A 17,765-nucleotide genomic window follows, 5' to 3' on the forward strand; every position below is an offset into this window, starting at 1 on the left:
CGGATTGGATGCGTAACCACTGCCTCAAGCTCAACGCCGGAAAATCGGAAATCCTGCTGTTCGGAGGAGCCAAACTATCGTGGAACACTTCATGGTGGCCACCGTCACTGGGAACAGCCCCGACCCCGAAACAATACGCCAGAAACCTAGGCATTATGATGGATGACGCACTATCCATGAAAGATCATGTGCGCATACTGTGGGGCAAGGGATTTGCAATCCTGAAACTCCTCGCCAAGATTTTCACCTGGATCCCACTCGACTGTCGTCGTACGATTACCCAGGCCCTCCTAGTTAGCCGCCTGGACTATGGCAATGCTCTATTCGAGGGAATGAACGAGCAGCTATTCTCCCGCCTACAAGTTCTGCAAAACCAGGCTGCCAAACTGGTATGCAACAAAGGCAAACGTGACTCGGCATCAGCATGCCTAAAACAACTCCATTGGCTGCCGATGCGTCAGCGGGCCACGTTCAAACTGCTCTGTCATGCGCACAAAGCCCTTCACAAAACAGGCCCTACAATCCTACAGGGGAAAATTGAATTTTATGCTCCAAACAGGAACTTGCGTTCCACTAACTCAGCCCTGGCAAAACCTAAGCGCATCTACAAAACAAGGACAGGAGGACGGGCCTTCTCCCACCTGGCGGCCAAACGATGGAATGAATTACCGATTGACCTGAGACACACCGTAAACCTTCTTTCATTCCGGAAAAAACTTAAAACGCACCTCTTCCCCAAAGACTAACCCCTCCTGAATAAACCTCAGCAGCCTTCTCTTTTTTCAGCGCCTTGATATCCCTTGGGATGAATGTTGCGCTCTAAAAATACCAGAAATAAATAAATAAAAAGTTCACTTCTCTCCCCTTCACGCAATGTAGGGCAGCAACTTGTTTTACGGCATTGCATCAAAGATTAGTAAATCTTGGCCCAATCCAGCAATACCATCTCCATTCATCCTAAAGTAGCACAGCCCTGTTTTCAGATTGCTAAGAAAAGTAGGTAGGTTACAATAGAAAGTCGAAGGAGTAGGTGAGCAGTTGCTGTAGGACTGAAGCAAGCAGGTAGTGATGGGCTACATGTGTTTTTTCAGGAAAAGTCAAAATGTACATAGTTACACAAAAATAATAAAGAGTTTCTCAAGTCTTGTCTGTTAATTGACTTTTGTCATTGTTTTATCTTATAACTTTGGGATTTTCTAGTATGCCTTATGTTTTTAAAGTAGTTGTATTTTCATTAAACATGTCAATACTCTACTGCATAAGGGCATATTTCGTATTCAGATTCACGTGTGCATTTCCTTCGCATCCTTCCTTCCTTCTCCCAACTTACATTTAGTTGAGATTTAAAGTCTATTCTAGGCTTCTCTTTTGTGGATGCCCACTGCGTAGAATCAAAACGTTTCAGAACATTTTTCAATGGACCATTAGGTATTGCCAATAATGCATGTCTAACGTGTAGATATGGAACTAGGTAATGGTTATATTTTTATATGCAGAACGTGATTGACATCCATAAACAAAGTTGTGATAATGCAATGCCACTTTTATAGAGTTTGCTCTTTATTCTGCAAATACCTCTTTGCTTTTAAATGTTGCCATTATCCACCCCATTCCAACTGCTTCAAAGTGTTTGAAAACTATTGTGAAATGCTGTTTTGATGTCTGTTGCTGCAGCCAAAATGTATTGCCAATTCGCACATAGTGCTTCTTAGTTGTTATTTAAATTAAGTTGTGAACCTTTTACACTATTCATTTCTATTAAACTCAGCCTGTACATAATTTGAACGCTGGCCTGAAGCAGAACAGGTGTAGCAGGGAGGACCTTACTCCAGTTGACTGACCGCACATGTTTAGTCACCCTAAGTACTAAAAGCCAATTGTACATGCCGTGTTTAGCCAATTAAAAAAGCGTGAACTGACTATTTGCTTCGGAGAGCTCTGTGTTTTCAGGTGTTAAGTCTAGCTTCCACCCACCAGTTTTAACAACAACAATTGGGACATCAAATGTGTTCTGGTGAAGTGCTTTGGATGAATGCATCTTATCAATGAGAAAATATTCGAATTGCTGTTAGCTGCATGTTCAAATCATTTGTGCCAGAGACGATATCACTGTCCTTCACTCTACGACATCAGCTTGTATTCACAAAGTGTTCAGTACAATAGAGTTTCTTAACTGCCTATATACACCGTGTTTATGTTTTTCAACATAAAGGTACACATGGGGAGCTAGCCTAACTAAATAGCTGGTAGCGTACATTAACTCCCGGAAGAAGATGCATCAATCCAAAGAGCTTGGGGGCATATTATCAAGCAGGGTGTTAAAATTATCGCCATTTTAACAGCATAAAACTGCATCTAAAGCGGCGACAATGGGCTTGATAATATGCCCTGGAGAACTCCAATAGAAGCCTATGTTCACACCAGAACATGGGTTTCTATTGGAATTCACAAGGCCATATTACCAAGCCCATTATCGCCGCTTTAGCTGCAGTTTTCTGCCTCTAAAACAGCGATAATTTGTAATGCCCTGCTTGATGATATGCCCCCAGGTCCTTCATTGACCCTTTCTAATACTTCAACAATTTTGTCCCATCTATAGATGGCCATAGAATGAATTCTACAAGACATGGGGCAAAGCTCCTGCAGAAACTGAATGGTACATTTATATAGTGGGCCTATCTGTGGTCAACAACTGACATGTCACCATCAAATTACAAACTGGACCTGAACACCATTCCTATTTAGTGTGTGTCAGACAGATATGTTGAAGTTGCTTTAACTTAAAACGTTTTAATACTATCTAGTTGTAGTATGTTAACTTCCACAAATCTCTGCTTTTAAAGATGTTATGTTACTCGTCTGTTGACTGTTTTCTATCCTGCTTGAAGCTCTCTTCATTCATTCAGCTCATCCTATAAGCTTGCATTTTAAGCTCAGTCTAGATGTCTATAAGAAAACCAGGGATTAATTAGCTGGTGCTGGCCCAACTTCATATGTGATTAGCTGAGTTTTGGTCTTTGGAAAGCTTTATTGGATATGGTTAAGCCTTTATTTTCTCTTCCGCCTCTAAGTATGGTCTCCTCCCACTCTTAAGGCAATGTGGGCATGTTGATTTGTCAATAACTCTCATGCACACTTCTGGTGAATGCAAGATAGCATGAAGGGTGATAGATGATTCTTAATAATTTTAAAACTGTTTATTTGACTGGAGTGTAGTAAGCTCAAAATTGTGCCTTTGAAACATATACATTAAATTTACCTTTGGAGAATCTATTAACATTCAGGTTTTTACCAATTGAATGGTCTGCCACCATAACATAAATCTTAATGAGTATGTTTTTGTTAGACCTGTCAGACTTAGGGTGGTCTTCCCCCAAAATGTTGTTGTCCTCCTCCATTTTGGCTGATCTCGTTTTTGCTGGCTATTGGACTCTGTTCACTTTATCACTGCTAACCAGTGCTAAAGTGCTTGTGATCTTGACCTAAAACATGGTAGAATTGGATTACCCCCAATTGATCTATTTAATTTACTTGAAAGTCCCTATCAAGGGGCACCACATGCGCCCATGGCTTGCACATTCAATGCCACAAAGATGCCTGCAGCACTGGTTGTGCCACCCAGTATTCCTTTAAACATGTCCCTGGCATGCCTTTGCAGACTGTGTGTGCGGTGTCAACTACAATGACGACCTGGCAAACTAAACCGTTTGCCGTGCCCAAACCTTCCCTTTTTATATATGTAAGTCAGACCTAGGGCAGGCCTTGCACAGCCCAGAGGGCAGAGTACAGTGAATTTAAAAAGTAGGGCGCATACTTTTAGGTTTTACTTGCATTGGTAGTGAAAAACTCTTGACTTAATTTGTCACTACTACAAGGCCTACCTCTCGCATAGGATAACATAAAGAGGGACCATATTACATTTTATAGGGGTAATTTCCAAATAGGAACAGGTACTAGTTCACGTTTGATGTCTCTGGAATTTAAAATCCTAACTTATAATGAAGCCGGATTTAACCATTTTGAAAATGGCAATTTTAGAAAGTTGGCATTTTTCTGCCTTAGCCAGGGAGGATCTGGCACAGCTCTACTTACACTTGAATAGGCTGTGTCCTGCCTCCACATAAATGGCTACCCACCCCATGCAGTTAGTCTGGAGCGAGGACAGGGAAGACAGGATGCCTGGAGACTTCAAAGAGATACACCTAGAAGCTTCTACCCCACTTCAAAGGCACAATTTGGTATAAATACTGGACCTCAGACACCTCCAATACAGTACACTTATGTACCTGTGGATACTCTGCCGGGAAGAAGTACTGATGTGCTGCTACAAGGACTGCCATGCTTCTGGTCTGCTGTTCTAAAGGAACTGCTTCCCTGCTGTACTGTCCTGCTGCGCTTTTGCCTAGGGGAAGAGAGAATGGACCTGCAACTTCACCCTTGAACCCAGGACCCCAAAGAGACTCCAAGGGTTAGTGCTGGCCCCCTGATCTGCACCTCAGGGACATTGAAGGCTTCCCAACATCTTGCACCAGCCCCTGAACTCAGCTGCAGTGAGTTCCTGACTGGCAAGCGGTGACCCACAGGTCCTGGACGCTTGGTGTGGTCAGCGAGCTGAAAACAAGCTTTTTGGCTTTTCGTGACTACGAACGGGCATGTTCACACGGAGATCTCGCCAGTCAGAATGTGATGCGCAGCCAGCCTGACTCTCCCTACTCCAACATCAACAGCTCACTGGGTACCACCAAGGTAAAGCTCCAGGTCCCCCATCCGCAATGCCCAGGCTGCTGTTCACGCTATGCAGAGAGCCTCCAGTGATGCTTTCCTTGTTGCTTGCTGTCCTCGAATATGCGACTCTTTGTTCCATCTTCAGAAGGTAAAACTTCAACAGGACTAACCTAGTGACGGTATCTGACATTGTCTCCATCACAATCAGCCTGAAAGTGTGACAGGGTTCAGGGCGACAAAATATCCAGAGGTCATTGTTGTTTTTGGTGCTATTTTCAATAAAGTCTTAAAACAATCATATCTCCAGTTTTACTGATTGGATTTTTTTCATTTTAGTCTAGTTATATTTATTATATTTTTCTAAACTGGTGTGTTGTTCTTTTGTGGTGTGTTTTCACTGTGTTACTCTTTGAAGTGTTGCACAAATACTTGACACATTGCCTCTAAGTTAAGCCTGACTGCTCTGTGCCAAGCTAACTGAGGCTTGAGCACAGGTTGATTTAGGGTTTGCTTGTGACTTCACCCTGAGTAAAACTGTGGTGTCTATTTCAGAAGAGCTTCACCCCCATCAACCAGTAACCTAATTTCTCAAAGTTCTTTATTTTTAAACTTTTTTATCAGTATTGCTGCCATTTTTTTGTCAATCCAGTAAGCAACAACCACAACATTATTAGGTAGGACATAATTGGATAATCACAAAATCATACAAGAGAAGCATAATCAGTGAATACAATTGAATTTTATTGCTAGCCCAAGAAAAGTTCAGTTCTTTCGAGTTCTTTCTCCATTTACATAACTCAATAGAACTCTATTATGAATTCTAGACTCTCTTTCTTCAGTACTACATAGTGTCCTTTCTTCACTAGTAAAGAATTTTACAAGTGTGTTGATAAAATGTTGCCAAAAAGTAAGGAGTAAATTCCAAAAACCTGATAATACATCATTAAGTGATCAATGGCAAATCAAAAGAGTTAATTCATGCAATACTGCACATTGCACTTTCATGAAAATGTGCAGTGTGAAAAACATAATGCCGATACTGCTCGCCCTTCTAAAGGTTGACAGTACAAGTGTTGAATCAAGAACGTGAATACTGCATAGGTTAATATATTAATCTATTAATGGTTTCCTAAGTGATGCATGGAAGCCACCTCGACGGTACTACTTGCACGTGTAACATCACCAGCCCTTTCCTCACTCAATTAAACTCGCATATACATCACACAAGATTCACAATGCTGAACACAGGGCCTATGCACACGCTAAAGTATTCAATAACATTGCATTTAGAGTATACATGAGAAAGCACATCAACGTTTGGTGTGATGATTCTTCTTGATTTATTAGAACACAGGGTCCAGCCAATACGTCCAAAGTGGAGTACCCTGGACTTCTTCAGGGCTGAACTAGGCTTCAAATCAACTTGGACCTCAAAGATGGTGATAATTCCAACCCGGACGGTCGTGGGTGATGACAGTAGATCCTTATGGTTTGCGGATGAAATAGATTCTAAAAGCCGGTATAAGGTCCAGACCGGTAGGTCGTTAGGGTGATTATTTATTTACATAGATCTTACTTACGAGTGTGCTACAAGCTTGGCAGAAATCCTCTCGGCAACGCGTTTGGTCCGATGTCCAAGTTGATTTGAAGCCTAGTTCAGCCCTGAAGAAGTCCAGGGTACTCCCCTTTGGACGAAACATGTTTTGGCTGGACCCTGTGTTCTAATAAATCAAGAAGAATCATCACACCAAACGTTGATGTGTTTTCTCATGTATACTCTAAATACAATGTCATTGAATACTTTAGCCTGTGCATAGGCCTTGTGTTCACTTTTGGGACTTAGGTCCACTTGCTTGGGGGCTTTTGTGGTTTTCCCTCACCTAGCGCACCGCTTAGATAATTGAAGAATTACTCAACGACACCCAGTGCAGGCCACCACCTCCTGCAGATTTAGAAACTACCAGTTAGATATCAAAATTCGCAATGTGTTCTTCTCCCTTATCTTAATGGTCCACAGAAACTGTTATTGCAACTCTGCCCTTGGAATTCCGATGGAACACAAGTTGAATATTATTATTATTATTTAAAGTTATTATGCACACAGCTACCCAAAAGGGTTTCCCAGTGCAAAACAGGTAGGGGGGAAATTCCTGGATTAAAGGAGCCAAGTCTTCCAACTTTTTTGGAACGAGGAGAGAGATGTGCTGCTTCTTAGTGACTCTGGGAGAGAGTTCCAGAGCTTCGGGACTGACTATGAAGAGGAACGCCCTTTCATATGAGCCAAGCGGAACCTGGGCATACTGAACAGGGAGTGATTCATATTTCGCAAGGATCTTGAAGGACGATAAAGCAACAGCAAATTCTAAATGTACCATGGTCCAGTTCCTGCTTTAGCCTTGAACATATAGCATAATTTTGTTTTACTTTGGTCAAGACGTAGGAAAGAATTCCTTTGCGATTGCAAGCTAAACCTAATCCATGATTTGTAAGTAATATGTTACATTTTATAAGAGCATCTATGGTTGTATGTTTACTGAATAACTAATATGATCATAGATATGTACATTGAAATTTGCAAAGTATTTTCTACCATTGCGGATGCGTGAAAATAATCTATTCACTCATACTAAATTTAGAGCAATGCGTTGCATCAGACATAATGAAAACAACCACAACATAACATTGATATATGTATGTTTAAGTTAGACCTGCTCTTTTCTCCCAGTATTTCCTTGTGTGGATATACAACAGTTTGCCAATTCTTCAATGAGGAGCTCTTTTCCCTTCTCACCTCTCCTGGCGTCTAAGGTTGGTGCAGTCATGCAGTCGATGTTTTCCAAACTCCCCAAACATATGTAACATCCCCGATGGGCCCAATTATCTAATTGGATGCAACCCAGAATTTCCTATTATGCTATTACAGTTCCACATGGGCTAGCTAATGAATTTGAAAAATAAAATTCATCATTATCAGCTCGGCCAGATTTTGACCTTTACTGGTAGGACAATTTTGCAAACATTCTTAACAACTATCCATGTTATATCAACCAGTTATCACAACATCATTAGTTTTTGTTATTAATTAAGGTCTAAGGGCAGCATAATGTACATTTAAAAAATATTTAATCACGAAATTCAGCCATAGGTAATTAATAGCCAGTGTACATTCTAATGAATTTCTGCATAAATGATCATTTAATTGTGCGTAATTTTGAAGTCCCTTCAAATGAACACCAGTACCGACGTCATGCTCATATTGAAAGAGTAGTCTTCAAATTGTGTTTAATTATTAAATGCTCATGGCAAAATGTAGGATGTTTGTTTTCCTGGTGTCTCAAAAAATCCTTTCGTTCATTGGCGATTCCTAAACTAGTTATTGCTTTTGTGTGTCTTTTAATTAATTCCTTTGCTACTTATTAGAATAATGCCTGGTTGCACCATTTCTTGGTCATTCTTAGCGAAAGCATTGCAAACTGTGCTGAAGCGATTCATAATAGACCAGTCAGGAAAGTTGTATCTTCTGCGAAATGTAATCTATATTGCAGCCTTTAGCTTTTTACTAGTTAAGTGCCACCCTTGTGTACTGTAGGCACTAAATAGATACAATGCCCGATTTGGAAAGCTGCTTCTATGAGTAGGTATCTCTTACTCCAGGCTTCTGTGTGACTTGCATCTCAACATCCAGTAATGTTCAGGCCTGTCACATTCCTGTGAGTAGGCGTGACTTACTGCAGTCTTTCCTGTCATTAACCCCTAAGTTAACTGGAGTCAGACATTCTTTTATGCATGTCCTATTCCCAGAAAATGCTATGATTGACACTTTGGTAAGATATGTTAAGGAATAATGAATAATAAAATGTGGTTATAAAGTGTGGTAAATACCTAGCAGAGAGCCCCGGCTGTGAGACAGGCAGAAGGGCGGGAGGATCAACACAACAGACCAAGAAAAGAAAGAGAAAGCTACTGAAAGAGATTTATTTTTTTCCAGAACAGCAGTGTAACAAGAGATGGATTCAGTACTTAATTTGTCCAGGTGTTTAACAGTGCTCAGCACCAGCACTTTTTTTCCAGACACGCGCACTTTGTTATGACAGCCCACCACATAGTGGTGTTGTCTGACTTCTTTTCAAGAGCTGGAATTCCTGGAACTAGTATTTAGCAGACTTTGCAAAGGCAGTGGATGGAGTGAGCACCTGTGGCCTTTGCACTCACTTTTTTTTTACAAATTACCCCACTGCTTGGTTTTCGGGGAAAGGGGGAGAATGTTCCAAAGCCTGGAAGCAAGGAACAAAAAAGATCGTCCACAATGGTGAACTTTCTCGGTGTGGGGACCACAACACGTTTCACAGAGAGAGAGAACGAAGACTGTATGAATGAAAAGAAGTCGAAATGATTTCAGTAAGTAACTGGGACCGGTATTAAAGAGCCGGCTGAACATTTGAAGTGAGAGAAGATGGGAGTTGTGGACTGAGGATGCAAAATTAGCTGAGCTGTGGAATTTGTTATGATCTGAAGGCAATGGGTGAGGTAGTTTGAATGTCCAAGGTAGACAGAACTCCCATAATCGAGGATGGGGTTGATGAGTGTGTGCACAATTCTTTTGCAAGCAGACAGAGAGAGTAGAGGTACTCTGTTACTGAACATTCTTGGGAGGATAAAATAAGTCCTGGAAACATAATAGTTATGAAGTGCAAAAGAAAGAGGACCAAGAAAAAAGATAAAAAGTTCTTAGCTGAGGTGACCAGTGATGGAGGGTGCTCTAATTCTTTACGCCACCGGGCGGGAGACAAGACAAGACACTGGTTATTGAACAAAATAACATCTGTCTTATAACCACTGAGTTTTAGACAGCTGTTCTGCATCCAGAGTTAGACAGCACAGATGTAGGAGTGGAAGTTGTATTGAAGAAGTTCTGGGATTTTAGAGACAGAAATGATGATCTCGGTGTCAACAGCACAGAAAACAAGTGGTGTATACCAAATGGCATCTTGAATGATTACCGCTGATGAATGCCGCAATTAAGATTAGACACATATGCCCTGAAAAGAGGGTGAAAGATGGCTTGAGTTCTAAAAGAGAGAAACAAACCTATTCACTTGAGTGAATGTTTCAGGTGCCTAGTTTGTAGAGAGTGTTGATCTCGGTGGAGTGACTCATCGTGTTGAATGTCATTGAAAGATCCAGCTATATGAGGGTAGCAGTATGTCTTTGACCTAGAACGATTCTGAGATTGTCAGTCACTGACACTAGGGCAGTCACTATACTGTGTTGGGGATAGAAGCCTGAATGGGTCTAGTCAAGTAGATAGTTGCGCTCCAGATATGAAGAAAATTGGTGATTAATAGCCCTTTCAAGAATCTTAACTGAGAAGGGAAAAAAAGAATGTATGTACAAAGGGTCTTGGGATTGGCAGAAGCTTTCTTATGAACGTGGAACAACCGGAGCCTGCATCCAATTGTCTGGAACCTTAGTTAAAAAGATAGAAACTTTACAGAGTCCATGAGGTTGGACAAATACCACCACAGCAAGGAGAGGTGATACTGGATGGGTACAGGGCCCTGGGGGAACCCTATTTGAATTGCCTTAAGGAGTACGAGGATCTCTTCAGAAGGAAAAGGGTGGAATTCAGAGAGTAAGATCTTGTCTACAGGGGGGCATGTTAAGGAAGGTAAGGACAGATTCTACAGGAGGTTGGGGTAAGAAGTCATGCTACAAAAACCCAATTCTTCCTACATTTTCTAATGTATGTTCTTGCACTCATAGCCAACACTTCCCTGAGTATGTCCACGTTTGCATGCTGGAAGAAATTTAGGGGCATATTACCAAGGCGGGCGATCGTCAATTATTGCCGATTTAGCGGCCATTTTGAGCCGCTAAGCGGCGATAATTCTATCGCCCTATTAGCAAACTGATAGCGACAGCTTTAAGGCAATAGCGAGCGGTTTGGGGCCCGCTTTGCATGTCAGCGATGTTTATCGCTAATGACATGGAAAGTGGGCATACCCAACCAGTTAGCGACTGAAAGCAGTCGCTAACATCGCTATCGCCAATTAGCAAGGCAGGTGTTGCGTTGGAAATAATCGTGCTAAGCGCGAATATCTCCAAATACTAACACCTGCCCAGACCAGTTCTTAGCCATGTTATCCAATGAGAGGTGGATAACATGGCTAAGAGCATTTTGTCGCTAATGCGTGAATATCGCTGTATTCTCAGCGATATTCACGCATTTCGCGGCTATCGCTGGTTATTTTAGCACAATGGAGAAAAACGTTGCTAATAGCATGTTTTCTCCACTAACATATCCAGGGATAGACTGCGATAAAAAAATCGTCGCTAAACCTGTTGAGCGATAAATATCGCTACTTGTTGGTAATGTGCCCTTTGGTTTTGGTTACTGGTTGAGGGGGGAGAAACCCTAATCAAGCAAGAACCACAATCCTTGTCAGGGTGAAGTCACAAGAAAACCTGAAATTAAGCAGATCACAACCTTCTGGTAGCTTGGTACAGAACAGTCCGGCTTAATTTAGTATCTGTAAGCTATTTATGCAACACTTCAAGCAGTAATACAATGAAAAAACAAGAAAAATACCACACCAATTTAGAAAACTAGAGTAAAATATAATAAAGAAATCAAGACCAAAACAACAAATATCCACTCAGTAGTACCAGTTTTAAAGATTTAGGTAAAAATAGCGACAAAAAGTGTCACTTGTGTCCATCTGGTCTTGCAAGACTGGGCTGAAATAGCAAGTTTAGGCCAGCCACAATGGAGCGAAGGTCAGATACAGGCACAAGATTAGTCCCGCCCAAGTAGTTACCTTCTCAGTTTAAAGCAAGGAGTACCATTTGCAGTGAAGGGGGCTGCAAGGAGAGAGGAAGCATCGAGGACGGTCGTCAATATAGCACAAAGAACAGGCCAGACATCTGGGATGATTGTTTCTGTTACTGCTGTCATCACAAACTGTTTTGTCAGAACTTCACATTGGTGCTTCTAACTAGAGGTCCATGCTGTAGTGCAAAGGGTAAGGGTCTGGTTGTCAGAACTTTGCATTGGCAGGCAGTATGAGCAACAAGATTTTGGTGTCAATGGCCCCATTTGTGATCACGAAGAACCCAAAAACTTCACTTCAGCTTCACTGAGGCACACTACAGGTCTCGTTTGCAGTAGACCTTCAATGCCCTAATAATTATCAACGTATTTCTTTCCTCCCCTACCCGGTAGAAATGCTTGAACGCATGGTCAGTAAAACCCTATCCCAATTTTTGGAAACCAGCATGGGACTGGAAGATGTGCAATTTGGTTTTAGTCCTGGCCATGGGACTGAGAAAGCTCTAGTAGTCATCTTAGACGAGTTTAGAATGCGCGCAGACAACGGCCAGTCGACCATCCTGATCCTCTTAGACATGTCTGCCGCATTCTACACAGTCAATCATAAAATATTACTGAGGCGGCTTTCTAACCTCAGGCTGGAGGGCACCGCCTGTAACTGGCTTCAGTCATACCTGGAGAATAGGCAACAAGCTGTGGCCCTCCCTCTTTTCGATCTAAATTTAGAACTTTCAAGCATGGGGTCCCTCAGAGTTCATCAATTAGCCTGATGCTTTTTAATATTTATCTGAGACCACTAATTCCCATTATTAAATCTTATAACATCAAGTTGGTGAACTATGCAGACGACACGCAGCTCATCTTGTCGTTAGAAGACAGAGAGCGGAATTCACTTAGCAACTTCCATGAATGCATGCAGAAGGCTGCTAGATGGTTGATGGATAACACTCTGCAGTTCAATGGTGGGAAGACAAAAATCTTACACTGCACCGTGAAGAAAATTCTCCGGCCACTCCAAGACAACTTCTGGCCCATTCAGACAGACACGCCCCCTGTGCCAGCGGCTGGAGTACGCAATTTGGGTGTAGTCTTTGACAATAAATTGAGCCTAGGAAGACATTTGAACAAGACAGTGGGGACTTGTTTCTCACTCATAAAAGTCCTGAGGAAAATTCTCCCCTTGCTTCCTTTGTCAACTAGGGCCCTTTGTTGACAGAAGTGTTATTTTAAGCTGGTTGGACTACTGTTGCAGTAGTCCTACAGGCTTAAAAACACACTTCTCCCTGGTTCAGCCAACTTCTTTATTCTGAAATTTTCAAAGAATTCAGACTATCACTGCCAAGCTGGCTTTAAAGAGGATCCGAGATGACTGCATCTGCGGCCTATAGTGATCTGCTCTAGCTTCCTTTAGCTCAGGGAATCCAGTTTAAATCACTATGTATTGTTTTTAAGGCCCTTCATGGATCGGGACCTCTGCCATTAGTGTGGCTCACTGGTTAGACGTGGCAGACCCAGAAGCAGATGTCGGCCCGGGACCAGGGTTCAATTCCCGACGCGGCAGGGTGTTGGGCCAATGTCAGCGGGCTCGATAAATCTCGCCTTCGGTGCCACTTTAACCATGGGTCCCACTCAGCAACTCTGGGCAATAGCTTGCTTAATCTCCACAAACAGCCCCATCAACGCCGGGGAAGCCTGGCTTCACCTTGGGGGTGCCCAATAGGGACCATCTCACAGGGAAAGCCAGGGCGGGTTCCCCAGCATTATACAGCGCCAGGAAACCTACGGGTAGCAGTGCGATTTACAAGCTCACATACATTTACATTTACATTGCAGGAAAAGTTTGCCTGGAGCGCTCCATCATGTAATCGATCGCTGATATCGCCAGAATAAGAACCTCCAGGTTCGGGGGGAGAGCCTTCAGCTGGGCGGCTGCCCACCTCTGGTTAATATCCCGCCCGATATCAGACAGCTAGAAGAATACAGTTCAGGAAAAACCTTAAAACTTTTCTTTTCACTAGGAGGTAGTGTACGCTTTTCAGCCAGTGGGTAAATAAGTGCATGTAGAGAAATCACTGTCAGTCAACGCCAGGATACCCGTGGGGTGATAGTGCGCTTTAGTAATTCTGTTTACATTACATTACATAGAGGTGGTCATGAGGATCAGGGTAGCATTGTCGGAGCTCAATGGTGGAGCTCCCCGTGATGGGCTGATGCTGTAGTGCAAAAGGTCTTTTCGACAGAACTTCATGTTGCTGGGCATTGCAACTGACACAGTTTAGGCACCAACTGGCTCGTTCGTGAGCCCAACAAGTCCATTAAAGCCACACCAAGGATCCTGAACCTGAGTTACAGTACTTAGGAATCAGGGAAATACATCAGCTGGATCTGGGTGTTGGGAACCTGTTATGTCCCCGTGGCTCTGAACAGGAGGCCAGCAGATTAGCCTCTAAAGTCACCTCTGGAAGTCTTAGGTTCAGGTGCAGGTCCAATCTCTCTGACTCAGGCAGGAGCGCAGTTTGGTAGCAATCCATCAAGGCAGTAGTCCAGCAGGGCAGCAGCCAACAGAGTGGAAGTCTTCATTCCTGGCAGTGTCCACAGTTCCAGAAGTGTACTAAAGAATTGGTGTTGGTGGTACGATATTAATACAGCCACGCCCTGTGGAGGGAGTTTTGGTGGGGCGGAGTGGGGGGACGGGGGAGGGGCACAGTGGGTGGTGCTAAAAACCTGAGTATGGATAATTGAAGGTAAGTAAACAATTAAATAAATAAAACGAATTTCGTAGCGCACCCTGCATCACATTTTGCGAGGCAGGGCGCGGTACGAAATTCATTTTAATAATTAAATTGTTTACTTACCTTCAATTATCCATACTCCGGTTCTTAGCACCCCCCACCCAGCCCCTCCCCCACCCCACCTCTCCGCCCCACCGAAACTCCCTCCACGGGCCGTGGCTGTATTAATACCAGGTGAGAGAAGCTTCTAGAGGTTCCCCTTTGAAGGGTACAGATTCCCTACCTTCCCTGTCCTGGAAGTTATGCAGCCATTTATGTGGAGGCAGAAAATAGCCTATTCAAGTGTAAGTAGGGTTGGGCCCATCTCCTCCTTCCCATCCTGCCAGAGATGGCCCTTACAGGCACACCTAAGCTTTCTATTGTGTGTGGTTGTCTAGGAGGAATACACAAATCCCGACTGCCAGATACACCTAGTCATGTTACCCAGGGTCAGCCTACAGGCACTAAATGGCTAAGGCAGGAAAATGCCAATTTTCTAAAAGTGCAATTTTCCAAATTGCAATTAAAAATCTGACTTCACCAAAAGAGAAGATTTGTCATTACAATTCCAAAGACAACAATCATGAATTAGTTACATGTCCCATTTGGGAATGACAGCTTCATAAATGTAATAGGGTAACTCCAATGTTGTCCTATTGTTGAGGTAGGTCTTGCAGTAGTGAAAAACGAATCTAAGAGTTTTTCACTACTAGGACATGTAAAATTAAACTAACATGTTCTACTTTTTAAATACACTGAACCCTGCCATTTGGGCTGTCCAGGGCTTACCTTCGGCGTGACGTCTATATATGAAAAATGAAAGTATGGGCCTGGCAAAGGGTTTATTTGCCTGGTTGAAATGGCAGCTTAAAACTGCACACACAGGCTGAAATGTCAGGCCTGAGACATGTAAAGGGCTACTTAGGTGGTTGTCAAAATCAGTGCTGCAGGCAGACAAGTAGCATTTGTTTTACAGGCCCTAAGTACTACTTTATTAGGGACTTACAACAAAATGAAATATGCCAATTGGGAAAAAGCCAGTGTAACCATTTTTTAACTCGTGAGTATGTGCACTTTACCAATGGTTAACATTGGTAATGTGTACAGAGTCCTATGGCTACCAAAAACCAGGTCAGCAAAAAGACCTCCCTACGGCTGACTGGACTAAGTGGCACCACTCGGCTTACTCCAGCTGAATTTGGGCACTGGTTCAGGTAGGTGAGAGCCTATTATGTCCCTGTTGCTGAGAACATAAGTTCAGCATGCTAGCTCTTTGATTCCTTCTAGGAGTCCTGGGTTCAGGTGCAGGTTCAATCACTCTGACTCAGGCAGCAGGGCAGCAGAGCACCAATCCAGCCTGGCAGCAGTCCAGCAAGGTTATATTCTACGGGGCAGCAGTACAGCAGAGTGGCAGTTCTTTCAACAGTACAGCAGGCCTTCTTCATAGCAGTCTCCACAAGTCCAGAAGTCTACTGAAGTGTTGGTGTTGGAGGTCCAATATTTATACCAGATGCCTCCTTTGAAGTGGAAGAAGCTTCTAGAGGTTTCCCTTTGAAGTGCACACGTTTCATGCCTCCCTGCCCCGGCTCCATACAAACTAGAGGGGGCATGCAGCCCTATGTGTGGATGCAGGACATGGCCTATTCAATTCTAAGTAGGGTTGTGCCTAGCTCTGCCCTTCCATCCTGCCAGTGATTGCCCCTCCAGGCACATCTAACCTCTCCATTGTGTGCGGCAGACTAAGAGAAACAAACAAAGCTGAAATTTCAGCTGCACCCAGTCATGTGACCCAGAGACAAATTGCAGGCACTAAATGGCATTTTCCAAATTGTAATTTAGAATCCTACTTTACCATAAGAAAGGATTTTTCATTACATTCCAAAGATTCCAAACATGAACAATTCACCTATTGCCATTTGAAAGTTACATTTTAGCAATGTAACTCCAATGTAATCCTATGGGAGAAAGTGCCTTCAAAAAGAAGAATTTTTCACTCCCAGGAGATGTAAATATGTTGCCTCCTGCCATGTGCGTTGTTTGTGGCCAACCCTGTATTACATCAATTCTGCAGATCCACTTGTAAAAAAAACAGATGAGGGACGGAATGCAAAACAAATCAAACATTCTCCTCAGTTAAGGATCTGGGTTTAATCCATCCTTTTTTGTTCACCATGCCATCCCAGTTTGGGCCCATGCATATGCAAATCAGTCTTGACCCTGCTCTACATGGGAACAGTCCAGCCCAAACTGCCAAGCAAGCTCCTCCCTCGACCGGAAACAAGCATCATGGGATCGGCTAGTTTGAATCCAGTGGCACAGTGAGCATGTCAAAAAACAAATTTGTCCCAAATAGACACTCATGTTTTGCAATACACATTTGTGAGGATGTATTGAAGGAACCAGCAAAAGAATTGCAATGCCCAACCAAACAGGACATAAAAATGTTTAGGAAGTGGAGTTTCATATACATTCGGGGAAATGAAATAATCAGCAGTTTACATGGGCAGATGGCTTAGTGAAGTACTGCATCCACTGCAGGGCTCTGTGAGTGAGCGAAGGTTCTAAGTTATGAATGACACTGAGCTCACCCAGCTTCTCAGTCTTCTGAGACTGACAGATTGAGCATCCTTGGTAATAGATAAGGATAGCACATTCTACAGTAAGGCTTTTAGCTTAATGTTAAACTGGCTGAACACCCACATATTTTTCAACAATTTGGAAGAATCCATCTGTAAGCACTGACATTAGGAGTTTGACCAAAAATATTTCAATCATATTCTGATCTGCATTCTGAAGTGGCAGCCCCTGGGGCCAGAATATTTGGCAACATGATACCCGTGCTTCCAATTTAAAAAACGACATTATTTGGAAATAATGCCAACTTTGCAATTTTTGTGTGTAATCTGGATACTTCAATTAGTGTTTAATGTAATGAGTTATACTCCATTGTTTTCAGGCTAATTAAAGTTAGTAGCTCAGCGCATTTACAACTCAATGGCAAAATAGTTTAACAAGGCAATTCCATTTGTAGTTAAGAACTTGATTAGCAAGCAATTGACTGAAAGTCCGCCACCACTGAGGTTCCAGAGCTCATTTGCATATCAATGGCAAAAGTCGCTCTGTGCTCACTTTCTTTTTAAGACCTGGCATGAAAAATTGTAATCATTCAGTTGGTCCTTACTGAAAATGTGTTTGCACTGACCTTAGCTTACCTAAAGTACCTTAGAATTCAATGTTCAAAAATAACTTCTCATTTTGTGTATATATTTAATTCGAAATGGGTAACTTAATGTGAATCAAACCTACATAGGCCCTTCTATTTTACTAAATTTTAAAGTTGATGTAGCCACAATCGGGCTGGCTTCTGTATATATTGTTCTGTACCGTCAAAAGTGGTTTCAAATCCATTTTGGAGAATGATATTATACTGGCCTTTATAA

At 42.6% G+C, this 17,765-nt stretch overlaps 1 protein-coding gene across 1 annotated transcript in view; it reads left to right on the forward strand.

Moving 5' to 3' along the window:
* TENM1 (teneurin transmembrane protein 1) overlaps positions 1–17,765 on the forward strand; it is a 1,327,579-nt gene that overhangs the window by 91,608 nt on the left and 1,218,206 nt on the right. The window lies entirely within an intron of this gene.

Source organism: Lissotriton vulgaris, chromosome 4_1 (assembly GCF_964263255.1).
Source record: "Lissotriton vulgaris chromosome 4_1, aLisVul1.2, whole genome shotgun sequence".
Classification (NCBI taxonomy): Eukaryota; Metazoa; Chordata; class Amphibia; order Caudata; family Salamandridae; genus Lissotriton; species Lissotriton vulgaris.